This window comes from Lissotriton helveticus, chromosome 5_1, assembly GCF_964261635.1.
Source record: "Lissotriton helveticus chromosome 5_1, aLisHel1.1, whole genome shotgun sequence".
Classification (NCBI taxonomy): domain Eukaryota; kingdom Metazoa; phylum Chordata; class Amphibia; order Caudata; family Salamandridae; genus Lissotriton; species Lissotriton helveticus.
The window spans coordinates 1,921,542,472-1,921,556,559 of NC_136065.1; the positions used below are offsets into that span (position 1 = coordinate 1,921,542,472).

At 47.4% G+C, this 14,088-nt stretch overlaps 1 non-coding gene across 1 annotated transcript; it reads left to right on the forward strand.

The window, feature by feature from the left end:
* Positions 1-11,765: 11,765 nt before the first annotated feature.
* On the forward strand, positions 11,766-11,852 carry TRNASTOP-UCA (transfer RNA opal suppressor (anticodon UCA)). Its single transcript has one exon. It is a non-coding gene; the product is annotated as a tRNA-Sec (tRNA).
* The last annotated feature ends 2,236 nt before the right edge of the window (positions 11,853-14,088 follow it).

The following is a 14,088-nucleotide window of genomic DNA, read 5'->3' on the forward strand; positions in this document are numbered from 1 at the left end:
GGTGTCTTGGCTTTCCTTTACACGAGTCATGTTGTGGTGCCATGGCTTTCCTTTACACAACACTGGACATGCGTGTTCTGTGTCTACAGGACACCCTCCTACTTTGCACTCCTTTTTACTTTTTAAACATGATTACTCCAATCGTGTAAATGTCAGTTCATAAAGTTTATTTGAACATTCTTTTGTAGCGAGTTTTCTTTTTCTTTTTTATCGAAATTGTATTTCATTCATACATGTTTACATATTCATTTGTCATCCCAATGCATTTCAAGCATAACGCTCTTCTTCAGGGGATTTGTTAAATCTGAAATTATAACACATAAAATAAGTACTCGAGTTTGTTTTTACCCATAAGTTCTAAGCATTTCCTAGGTTATACAATATTCACATTACATGCATGTTCTATGATTCTTGACGATGTGCGCTGTTCTATACCTTATAGCCCATGATCGACTGTTCGTTCGTATCGCAACCCGTATAGCCACATATTTTAGCCCTTGTATGTCTGTGACCCAACTCATTTTAGTGATCGGAACTACACCTTATAGCCCTTACTTGCACTGGAATTACTCACAAGCCTTCTTTTTCACATGGTTGTTCGCACTCTGTAAAATAATAAACCGGCATAAAGTTAAATTCTCCGTGTCTTAACACAAATGCATAGCGCATTTGGGAGTTTCATATTTCAAAGCGCTGCTCTTACCCGATGTGTCTTGTTGCCTCTCTCCCCTCGCTACTCTGGCGTGCGTCGCTCTAGCCCTGTCTCCATGTGCACCTCTATGACCTAGTTCCGATCACGTGACCGCGTCTGCGTTCATGTTTACCATCAATTCCCTAAAATTTCGGGCGTGCTTTATGTCGATGTATCAACAACGAGTAGCATGTATATAAGTTGCTAAAAGGTTATTACATATGTAATGAAAACTACATTATCAGAATTACGATGTGCACTTACAATATATAACCGTCATCATTTTACATATCGGAAATGTCTGTACATATCAAAAAATCATTGTATCAAAAATGTTTGTAATTGTCTATAAGAAGCAATTAAGATCCAATCTTTCATTGAGCCCTTTTGGCTGTATGGTACACAAGAAATTAATCCAAAAGGCTTCTCTCCTCAGTAACTGGTTATTATTGTCTCTTCCCGGAATGATTTTCACGGTCTCTAATATACAAAATTTGAGTTGACTCACATTGTGATTTGCTTGGTTGAAATGGGTAGCCACTGTGGATTTTACATTTTTCAAGCGTATATTACTTTTATGCTCTATTATGCGGGTTTTTATTTTCCTTTGAGTTTTTCCCACATAGGAAAGTCCACACGGGCATCGCAATAAGTATATCACATTCTCTGTGTTGCATGTTCCAGATACTTTCAACTGTATGGGAGTGCCTTTGGTTGGGTGGTTGATAACGTTACCCTTGATGATCGCAGAACAGTTTCCGCAATTGTGGCAAGGTAGTGTTCCATTGTATTTCACGGCTTCTTGCTTCTTTGATTGATTTAATAGTTCTTTGAGATTCTTAGTTCTCTCATATGCGAAAATTGGAGGTGCGGAAAAAATTCCTTTGAAGTCTTCTTCTAGTGCTAGTAATGGCCAATGGTTACGAATAATCTTTTTGATTTTAGTGCTTTTCGTGGAAAATTTTGACACAAATACACTTCTTTTTTCATCAAGTTTGGTTGCTGATCTTAGTAAGTGTTGGCGCTGTAATTTGTCTGCTCGATTGGCTGCTAATTCCAAAATGGGATCAGGATATCCCCTCTTTTTAAACTTTTGTAGTGTCTCCTGTTTATGTTTAAGGTATAATTCATCTGTTGATGCTATCCGTTTTATCCTTAGAATTTGTGAGAATGGCAAGTGATGTTTGAGTGAGGGCTGGTGAAAGCTGTTATAATGTAATAAGTTATTTCTGTCCGTATCTTTGGTGTAGACACTTGTTGTAATTTCACCATCTCTGTTAGTTAACAACACGTCCAGGAATGACAGTTCTTTGTTACTCATGATGCTCGTGAATTGTATTCTTGTCTCTATTGTGTTCAATTTGTCTATGGCTTCCTTTAATGTAGTCTCAGTACCTCTCCATAGGACAAAAATATCGTCGATGTATCTTTTATATACTATTAGGTTCTTCTTCCATGTTTCATTCTCCAGTATATGTTGCTCCTCAAATTTGTACATAAAAATGTTCGCGTAGGTGGGCGCGGCACAATTGCCCATGGAAGTTCCAGAAGCTTGTATATAAAATTTGTCTTCCCATTTGAAGTAGCTGTGGAACAGCGTAAAGTGTAGCAACTCCATTATAAATATTTTGAGATCTTCTGTTTTGTCTTCCTGCATAAGTAGACTTTCAACTGCAGTTATGCCTTGGTCATGAGGGATTGACGTGTATAAAGACTTTACGTCTATACTTGCCATAATCATCTCTTTCGTGAAGTCACTTTTCCGTTCTTCCAATATATTTAAAAAATGTGTTGTATCCTTCAAATAGGTTGTTGTGTTCTGGACGATGTTCTGTAGATGTTTATCTATATACTTTCCAATAGGTTCATGTATCGACCCTATAGTAGATACTATTGGTCTCAGAGGAGGGTGGTGCAGATCCTTATGAACTTTAGGAGTCATATATATGTAGGGGACACAAGGGTTGTCTGTAATGAGATATTCTTTTTCTTTTTGACCGATGGTTCCTTTGCTGATTGCATTCTCAATTATGTTTTTCAAAATCTTCATGAATTCTCTAGTTGGATCCATAGTCATGATAGTGTAAGTGTTTGAATCTTGGACGTGCTCTTCTACTTTAGATAGGTAATAGCTGGTGTCCATAATAACAAGCGCTCCGCCCTTGTCTGCTTGTCTAATAGTAATTTGGGAATTGTTCGCTAATTTCTTTAGGATGTTTCTTTCTCGGATAGTCATGTTAGACTGTTTTGTTGTTGGTTGTTTAAATGTTTCTTCAATTTCAGCAATGACTACTTTTTCGAATGCATCTAATACCTTATGGCTCACTGGAGCCATGTATTTACTTTTACTTCTTAGGCCTAATAGTGTATTTTCTCTCGGTGGATTAATAGCTGGTTCAATGACATTGTCAAAAAAATGCCTTAGTCTCAAAGATCTTAGAAATTTGTATAAGCTGACTTTAGTTTCTAGGAAGTTTGAATGGTACGTTGGGACGTATGATGTTCCTTTTTGTAATGTGCTGACTTCTTGTTGTGTTAATGGTTGGCTGGATATATTAATGACTAAATTTTCAGGACTTGGCTCCTGGTGTTTTGAGCTATCGCTTTTCGTTCTACTTGTTTTTTTGCTCCTCCTGGTTCTGTTTGAGGTGCTTGGCCTGCCTCTAAAAAATCTTTCCGTTGAGCTTGACCTGTAGTACTTGTACTCGCTTGTGTCTCAGCGTTTTGGTTGGTTGGTTCTGTTGTGGGACCTGCTCTAGGTCTTCGGTCATATGTATACCGTTTTTGATGTGAATCCTCAGATGATGTGTCATCAGTTGACGCGTTTGGTTTCTGTTGTCGCCTTTTTGCGTAAATCTCAGCCCAAGAATAGACCTCTCCTAGTCGATAATCTGTAGTGTCTCTCTTGAACTTCCTTAGTTTTCTGTCATTAATTTCTTTTGTGTATTCGTCCAATTTTTTATTGGTTTCTTCCAGAATTTGAGTGCAATACCGAACTTTGTCATTTGATATTTCCTTTACACAAGTCATGTTGTGGTGCCTTGGCTTGCCTTTTCATGAGTCACGTTGTGGTGTCTTGGCTTTCCTTTACACTAGTCATGTTGTGGTGTCTTGACTTTACTTTACACAAGTCATGCTGTGGTGTCTTGGCTTTCCTTTACACAAGTTATGTTGTCTTGTCTTGAACTATCCTTTACACAAGTCATGTTATGGGGTCTTGATCTTTCCTTTACAGCATTCATGTTGTGTTGTCTTGGACTTTCCTTAACACAAGTCATGGTGTGGTGTCTTGGCCTTTCCTTTACATGAGTCATGTTTTGTTGTCTGGGACTTTTCATTTACACGAGCCATGTTGTGGTGTCTTCAGCTTTCCATGAGTTATGTTGTGGTATCTTGGACTTTCCTTTACACAATTCATGTTGTGGTGTCTTGGCTTTCCTTTACATGAGCCATGTTGTGTTTTCTTGATCTTCCTTTTACACAATTCATGTTGTGGTGTCTTGGCTTTCGTTTACAAAATTCATGTTGTGGTGTCTTCGCTTTCTTTTACACAATTCATGTTGTGGTGCCTTGGGCTTTCCTTTACACAAGTCATGTTGCGATGTCTTGGCTTTCCTTTACCCAAGTCATGTTGTGGTGTTTTGGATTTCCTTTACACAAGTCATGTTGTGGTGTCTTGGCTTTCCTTTACTCAAGTCATATTGTAGTCTTTTGGCTTTCCTTTACACAAGTCATGTTATGGTTTCTTGGCTTTCCTTTACTCAAGTCATGTTGTGGTGTTGTTTTTTTTTGTTGTTTTTTTCAAAACCTTTATTGCACTTTGCATATTACACAGCGGAAGGCCTACAACCCTGCGGGCCGGCCGCTAATACGTGTCCGTCAATCACGGTGCAGCTTTGCAATGTGGTAAGTAAAGCAACAGTTTCTGCAATTGTCCAATAGAGCGTACTGCAAAGTAAAAGTGCATTTGAGATATCATTGTCAACATTCAAGGTGATTTTGATGGTTTTTTTCTTTTTTCCTTATTTTTGAAAAACAACAAACTCTAAACTTAAAACATTAGGAATGACATTACGGTCTGACATGAAACAATGCAGTTCAAATTGCAAGTGCCCCTTGGGAGAGGCCTACTCCCATCTCGTACCCCAGTGTTCGAATGCCCCCGCCCATGTTGTACTTACGTCCACCCTCTGTCCCTCATTCAGCAGCTCAAAGGGAAGATCGCGTGTAGCGGCCTTGGTCTTCCTCCCGCCAAACCACCTCACCTAGCTTCACCCCTCTTCACCCTCCTCGTCAGAGTCATCCTGATCATCTTCCAACAAGGGATCACAAATGTCCCCCCTGTACCCATTCCATTTCAACCAAACCTTATTCCATTTCCCTGGGCAGGCTCGGCTGGAATATACCGCTCTCTCGGTCACCATCACTTTATCCATATGCAGACACCATTGGGACTTGGTCGGTAGGTCTGCCGCACCCCATCGCTGCGCTATATCACGCTTTGCTACCATTAACCCCACCGTGACCCAAAGCTGTTCATATCTGGAAAGGTCAGTAGGCTCCCATATATTTAGTAAACACCTCCGTGGGTCAGGCAGCAGGGATCGGTCTAATGTTTGTGAGATTGTGCGGAGTATTTGCTTCCAGTATTCCTGGATTTTGGGACACTCCCATATGGTGTGAAAAAACGCGCCTTCCTCCCCACACCCACGAAGGCAGTATGGATGGGACGTCCTATGTATGTGGTGTAGCATGGTCCTCGTATAATAAGCCCTGTGTAGGATCTTGAATTGCACTAGTCGCAAGCGCACTGAAATGCCCACTTCCTTAGGGGACCCAAGTGCTTCATTCCATTCATGTTCGTCCATGTCGCCGATGTCCCCCTCCCATTTCCCCTTTAGTTGGAGAGTCGGATACGGGGAGTTATTGAGCAATTTGCGGTAAGTGAGTGACGTCGCCCTTTCTAACATGTAGTCGGTGAGGAGGCGATCCTCCAGAGGCGAGGACTCAGGCAGAGGTGTGTCGGGGGGCAGGGCTGTGAGCAATGTGTGTTGAATTTGGATGTACCTATAAAGCTCCCTGTCACCCAGATCATATATTTCTTTAAGCCGGGCAAAGGTCATCACAGCATTCCTCTCCCACAGATCACCCACCGTGCCTATCGTATCCCAGTGAGCAAAACCCTTAGTATTCCTCATATTGCCCAGTGCCCGAGAATCCCACAGCGGAGTCATCTTAGTGATCTTCCCTTTCCAGCCCAGTGCCGCCGTTGCCGTGTGCCACAATTGAACTGTTAATTTAGTGGGGCCCACTAAGGCCCGTACCTTGCGGTGGTCATATAACGGACCCAACAGACTATTTGTGCCCAATTGTGCCCTATCTGACTGGAAGGCCGGTTCGGTTTGTGGAGCGTGAATCCAGTGGTTGATTGGCTTAAGGTGTGCAGCCCAGTAATACAGTCTTAGGTTTGGTAGCGCAATACCCCCGTCATACCAATCTCTGTGCAGCTTGGATTGTGCCACGCGTGCAGGGAGGTTCCCCCATAGAAGGTTGGAAACTAGAGCTGCCACTTTCTGGAAGAACGTAGGGGCCACGGGATAGGGTGTATTTTCGAGGACGTACAGAAAACGTGGCAGCGCCATCATCTTGTAAAGTGCCGCCCTGCCCAGGAGCGTCAACGGAAGGCCGGACCAGAACATAACATCTCGTTTCAGCCTGTCCAGGTGAGGTTTCAGATTTTTATCTACAAATTCCGTCGGGTCCTTGGTGATATGGATGCCTAGATATTTAAATGATGAGCCCGCCAACTTCAGCGGGCACGTGCCGGCTAGATTCGGGGCCGGACCCTGCAAAACGTACAGTTCTGATTTGGTCTAGTTCAACGTATAGCCGGAAACACTGCCATACGTGTCGCAAATGTGTAGCACAGCCGGCACCCCGCCCTCGGGGTCAGTTAGATAAAGCAACATAGCGTCTGCGTACAATGACAGACGGTCTTCCCAGCCCCCATTCCATGTTATTCCCTTGAGGAGGGGTGAGGTCCTTATAAGGGTCGCAAGAGGCTCCAAAGAGATCGCAAACAGCAGGGGCGACAAAGGGCACCCCTGCCGCGTGCCCCTCCCCAACGGGAACGTGCGTGAAATATGGCTGTTAGCCACCACGTGCGCCACCGGGTCGGTGTACAATAGTTTGACCCACGCAATAAAGCGAGGTCCGAACCCCAAGCGTTTCAACGTTTCAAAAAGGTACTCCCATTCCACCAAGTCAAAAGCCATTTTGGCGTCAAGTGACAAAATTACTGCCGGTGCGTTGATGGTGTCCGCTCTAGCCAGTATACCGTGCAGCCGCCGCAGATTCAACGCTGTGTTTCTGTGTGGCATAAATCCGGACTGGTCCGGATGTATAATCGACGACAGATGGGGCAGGACCCTTTGCGCTAGGAGTTTAGCCAGTATCTTCACTTCGGCATTTAGCAAGGAGATGGGTCGATAAGAGGAACACTCCTCCGGCGGTTTGCCTGGCTTGGGGATAGTTACGATGGTCGCCGTTCGTTGGTCCGGCGGGAGGGAACCCTTCTCTAAACAATCCCTAAACATTCCTAATAGATGTACACTGAGGGTCTCAGGCATCGCTTGGTACCATTCAATGGGTATGCCATTCGGTCCCATTGCCTTACCCGGGTTTAGAGCCTTAATCGCCAATTGGATTTCATCGGCAGTGATGTCCACCTCTAACTCACTTGATGCCTCCGGTGACAATGTTTGGACCTCGATCGGAGCTAGGAGGGCTCTGGCCCTCTCAGCTGTGATCACACACTCCGGGGTGTATACTCGCTCAAAATGGGCCGCCAGTAATTCTGTGATACGCCTTGGATCAGTATGCGCCTCCCCTCTCTCGTCTTTCAGACGTTGGATCCCCCTTGAATTGCCCTCCCGCTTATCAAGCCACGCCAGCATTTTCCCTGCTTTGTCCCCCACCTCATAAATTCTGTTTTGAGTGTCGGCTAAGTGTCCTTTTACTAGCAGGCGCAAGTGAGCATTATATAGCTGCTGTTGGAGGGTGAGTGCGTGAAGGCTGGAGGGAGAGGGGTGTTGTTCGTGAGCCTCGGTCCGTTCCTGCAATGCCACCTCCAGACCGGCCAGTTCCTGGGACAGCTGCCTCCTATGCCCCGTAATGGTGTTAATGGCTTGCCCCCGTAGGACCGTTTTATAGGCTTCCCAGAGTGTTTCTGGGGAGCGCACTGAGTGCACGTTTTCATGGAAATATTGCTTCGTTGAGTTTTTAAGAGCCTTGCGAACCTGTGGGACTTTGAAGTAGGCTGCACGAATGGGGTAAATGCGTTTGCGCGCACTTGTCTGTGAGGAAAGTGTCAGTGTGAGCGGCGAGTGGTCTGAAATCCCTCGAGGGTGAATTACCATTGCATCTATATGCCGGAGGCCCTCACCCAGCGACAAGAAGTAGTCAATGCGGGAGAGGCTACCATGCACCGCAGAGTGGAAAGTGTATTGCTTCGTGCTGGGGTGCAAGTGTCTCCAGACATCAGTCAGTCCCATAGCCGCAGTAAATCGCTGGAGGTAAGAGCCCCCCCCTGCGGAGCCGGTGCGGGGTGTTTATCAAGGTGCGTGTCCATGACCGCATTAAAATCCCCCCCCAGAATGATCTCACCCTCGGGGAGAGTCAAAAGGAATTCCCCTAGTTTTGGGAGGTGGACCGACTGTAATGCTGGTGGAATATACACTGACACTACGTTAAAGAGCTTCCCCTCCCACTGTCCATGCAAGGCCGCGAAGCAGCCTTGGTCATCAGTCTTAGTCGATAAAGGCATGAATCGTGAGTTTTTCTGTACCAGAATGCCGGACCCCCTGGAACCGGATGTGAACTCGGAGTGGACCCACATTTTGTAACCGCGTCTGTCCAAGGCCTTTGTAGCCCCCCCTACCAGGTGAGTCTCTTGCAGCAGGGCTACGGTAGGCCGCTGCCGCTTTATTGCAGTCAATACCAACCCCCGCTTAACCTTGTCTCCCAAGCCCCTCACATTCCAGGACATCAAACGCAGGGGAGGGCAGTGTGAGTCGGTGGGCGCTACCTCCACTGCCGGGACAGATGTGTCAGCCATTGGTGACTACAGGGCCCATGATGCATCGGCTGAGAAGCGGAACTGATCTAGTGGCTATGCCGTTGCATAGCGGAGAACCAAGGGACATCACGGGGGCATATTATCGCTGTCCATCCCCATCAACGTGCACTGACTCACACAGGAATTGAAACATTGACCCCGACCGTTTGCGTACATTCCCAACAAGAACATTACACAACCAACCCCCCCTCCCTGCCCCCCTGCCTAACGGACTTTGAACTGCCCGCCACCCCAACTGAACAGAGTGCCTTTCCCATCCCACAACCAGAGTACTTGCGTGTAGGGGGGAGAGCGTCTCCCCGGGTAGGCGGCCTCCCTGTAGGCTGTCGGGGCGGCCATGCCAGAGTCCACGTGCAGCAGTTGAAATAACAAGTCAAATTGGAAATCAGCGACTTTCAGCAATGCAGAGTCCGGGGTAGGAGTCATTCGTCCCCGCCTCCCCCTTCAAATCCTCAGGAGGGAGAGCGTTCCGCTCCCTCCACCCGACCAGACGTTTGTGAGCCGGTTCTGCTGCCTCCTCCACGGTCTTGATCCGGTCTGTGCGTTCTGCGCTGTCGTCCAACGGTATGCCAACCCTCCAGCCAGTCCCGGGCTGCTTCCGGGGAATCGAAAAACCACACTTTTTTGTCCGCAATCACTCGTAGCTTAGCCGGGAATATCATGGAGTACGGCAGTTCCTTTTCTCTCAGGGTCTTTTTCACTTCTAAGAACGTTCTCCTCTTTCTGGACACCTCTGCCGTGTAGTCCGGGAAGAAAGCAATCTTCGAGTTCTGGATTTGAATAGCCGGCGCCACTCTCGCAGCCTGTAAAATGGCGTCACGATCTCGGAAATTGAACAGTCTAGCCAATATCGGTCGCGGCGTGCCTCCCGTCTTGGGTTTTCCCCCCGGAATGCGGTGAGCCCTTTCGACCGAGAAGAAGTTCGAGAGTTCCTTGGGCTGAAGCCGATTCTTGACCAAGTCCTCCACGTAGAGGTCCAGCGCCCCCGTGTCTTCCGATTCCGGCACACCTATAATTCGGACATTGTTGCGCCGGGAGCGACCTTCCTGGTCATCCAGTTCGTCCCTGAGCAGCTTGTTATCAGTTTGTAACCGCTCCATTGCCGTTTGTAGTTCGGACACATCCTCGACCAGCGATTTAGTAACCACTTCGACCTGCTTGACCCTCTCATTCATTTTTTGGAGATCCGCCCTTATTAAGGTGACTTCAGTCGCCGTGGCACCCACCGTTGCCTGCACCTGGGCCAACGCCGCCAGGACATCATCAAGCGTGGCCTTTTTTGCCCCGTCGGTCTCCACCACTTTTCCGGCATTCTTGCGCTGTTCCTGGGGCGGTGACTGCCTCTCATACGCAAATTTGTCCAACTTAGCTTGGGTTGAGTTGTTTTTAGGGCCCCTGTGTGACATGGTGCAGGCTGTAGCGAAACTGCCAAAAGGCGCAGTTGGCCGTGTCTGGATTGGGCTGGGCCGTCCCCACGTGCTCCGGTGGTCGGCCGCGATGAGGCGTGTAGGTAGACTCACAGTGAGGGAGGGGGACGTCTCCCCGCAAGTTCACAGTAGTGGGGTGCTCCTTCAGGCGCTATGCACAGGCCGGTTGCTGAGTCTATGCTGAATCCACACCCCTGTAATGGGCCCGTTGGGTAATTTGGTGGCGTGCTGCAAATTGTGGCCAACACCGGGCTATGCCTCTGTGGTATGCCTCACCCCAGTGCCCCCTTGATGTGAGCGCTGTCCGGTCCCCCGCCCTTCCGATGGCGTGGTAAGTGAGCGCCACCCGGCGCCCTTGTGGATAGGTCCGCAAACGCTGCAGTCTCCCGCATGCAGCGGTCCCCGTGATGCGCAGATGGCCGCTGCTGGGACCTGGTGTACTTCGCGGGTGCAGCGGGATAATGGCGGCGCTGAGTCCAGTGTGCGCGGTGCCCTCTACGCCTCCGGGTGGGTCATGCGGGCCGGAAATCATTAAAGGGCTATACTGGGGTGCGCCCGTGTACCTGGGTCACCGGAGGGAGCTCCGTGGATTTTCGGAGTGACGCGCCCAGCAAGCCGGCACTTCCTGTCACTCATCACCCATCGCCAGGTCACTTCCGGCTGGCTGCGGACATACTGTTGCTCCGTGGCTGCACTTCCGAAGGTAGGCCCAGCTCCTCCTCGGTCTCCGGCCAGCGATGCAGTACCCATTCAGGCCTCCGCCGCTCCCGAAATTTCAGCAATGATTGCCGCACGGACTCCGGGTCCGGTCCGCCCCACACAGCCAGTGAGGATGAGGATAGTTGTCACGGATTGTTCCCGGGAGCCTCCCTAAGCCGCGGCCGCCATCGTCGGCTGCTAGCCACGCCCCCATGTTGTGGTGTTTTGGCTTTCCTTTACACAAGTCATGTTGCGATGTCTTGGCTTTCCTTTACTCAAGTCATGTTGTGGTGTGTTGGCTTTCCTTTACACAAGTCATGTTGTGGTGTCTTGGCTTTCCTTTACTCAAGTCATATTGTGGTGTTTTGGCTTTCCTTTACACAATCATTTTGTGGTGTCTTGCTCTTTCCGTTCAAGGAGTCAGAGAGAGTGAGAGAACAGAATAAGGCTTTAAGAATGTCTGTTTATTCTGTGTTCTGTAAACTCAAATCAGCACGGCCTTTCCTCTTCTATTGTTGTTAACGCTGACATTAGCAATGATTTATCTGAACTTTGTCCACATTATAAGAAAGTCTCGTTTACCCAGAAAGCCTGTGTCTGTTTTGCATACAATCAAAAGGTTCATATTCTGAACTTTTGACTGAAACAGTGCATGAAAATAAAGACAAATCAAAAATAGAGCTGAGCCCAGAACTTCAATAAATAGTGGACATTGATAGCTAGGCAAATTACACATTTTGGCTCACACCCTACCTGTAAAAGAGTATGTATTCTTGTGATATATATACCTGTTTTGCTACACTGTTTCTTTGCCCGGATGAACCTCAGTGGTCTGGGGTGCAGGCTTCAAACCTGTAACTGTCTAGTGACAGAGTGGTTCAATTCCACCTTCTGGGCAAGGCAGCTTTTGTGATGGGCTGCCCATTGTCAGGGTAACTAATACATGTTTTTTTGTCAATTCTGTTCATGTTCACAACTTGTAGCAGACAATATTTGGTAACTACATTTTAAGCAGCCCTGCCGACACGTGTTTTCTTCTTTGTTTTCAAGGCCACGGCACCATTTAAGATCAAAGAGTAACCAAGAGAATTACTTGTTAAATAGTAGCCAGCGCTCTGAGGGGCGATTCATCTGGGCACCCCAGCAAGTCATGAAAGGAAGGGTATGCATTAAACACAGTGTAGATTGGAGAATCTGACATTAATAATCTGAGAGACTGGGAAGAGATAGTGTCTGATACTAATGAAATGAAGGCACTGATTTTCATGAATGGAATGAGGGTATCACATTAGACAATATCAAAGTAAATGGTCATCTATCTGCTCCTGTAGATGCCCCCGGTACTGAGGAAGGACCACTGAACCCCATCCTCAGTCCACGGAGTAGGCTTTTTGTGGGCACTTTACTTCTTTGTTGCAGACTTTGCTCACAGATCTTGGAGTCTCACAGTCTTTCTGTGCACCCAATATAAACAAATGAATAAATAAATACATGAATGCATATGTAAAATGAAGCATGCAAAATGAGTTTGCCTCTAGGCTATCCCATTTTTGGGGCCAGATAATGGACCCTGAGGCACAACGACATAAAGCGATATCCTCAGGGTTATACCATTCCATCACATTTGGAAACTAGGATTAAAAAGTCCTTTTGTACAACAAAAAATCTAACATCCTTATCACGTCCTCTCATCTGGAGTGATCCAGCAGAGCAAAAAATATGTTGCAGCATAACCTGATTTTTTTTTTTTGAAAACTTTTTATTGATTTTATAACACAAACACAAACAACTTGCAAGGAGTGAAGAAAAAGAGACATCAGTATACACAACGTTGCAGTACATGGTGTCGGAGCGGGAAGGACAATCCAATGAGCGTTTGTTCTATCGAGAAAGAGTCTCACAGGGGGGGGGGTCAGAAGAAACAAATTGCAACCAGTATACAATAGTATGTGGAGGAACCCTCAGGTTACGGGGACGTAGGTGCAACATCTGGGTCAGGAAGAGGAGGGGCACATATATCGCCACGGTAAGTGTTCCACTGAGTCCATATCTTCCCCCATTTTCGGGGGGTACCTCGAGAAATATATACAGTTTTTTCTCTGAACCTGCACCAGTCCATGTTTTGTTTCCATTTCCGAATCCCGGGCGGGCCCTGAGCGCCCCACAGTTGCGCAATGTCTCTTTTGGCAATCATATTGCCCAAGGTCACCCACCGAAGCTGCGACACGGAGTAATCATTCGGTTCCCATACGTTCAGCAGGCATCTCCTAGCTTCCGGCATCGATTGCACCCCCGTAACCTCACTCATCACCTCGTGCACACGGGTCCAGAATCGCACTATCTCAGGGCACTCCCAGATGATATGTAAAAAGGTGCCCAGGAGACCGCATCCACGCCGACACAAACCATCCACAGAAAAGCCCATGTGTACCAAACGGGGACCAGTGACATACACTCTATGCAGGATTTTAAGTTGCACAAATCTAAGGCGCGCCTGGATGGCCACCTCTTTAGGGGAGGAGATCGCCGCCTGCCAGTCCTCATCGTCCAGCTCCAGCCCATCACCAGTCCAGACCTCTCTAAGGAGAAACAGGAGATCAGACCTGGAGTTGATTAATTTTTTATAAATAAGCGAAATCGTACTATCAGGAACATGTCCGTCCAGTACCCTGTCCTCAAGCGGGGATGACTCCGGAATCTCCACACCCGAAGGGAAGACCGAGAGCACCGCGTGGCGGACCTGCGCATAGCGAAAAAATTCGCGATCGCTCAAAGCGTACTCGGTTTTCAATTCCTCAAACGTCTTCATTCTCCCCTTAGTCCAAACATCATCAATCCTGCTGATACCAATCAAGTCCCACCTATCAAACCCCCGGGACTGCCAAAGTGAGCCAAGTCTATCAGACGCGTACAGGGGGGTGGCACGAGTCAATTTATCAGTCCACCCAAGCGCCATGGAAGCATGTCGCCACACCTGGACAGCCGTCCTAGTGGGGCCCGTCACGTTGCGAGGGGTGAGTTTCGAGTAGAGGGCTCTATTGTAGTCGCCCCCCGGTAACAACCATTTGTCCATCTCGAAGGCCGGATTCGGCAAAGGGCCATACATGCAATGATTTATTGCCCCGAGTTGAGAC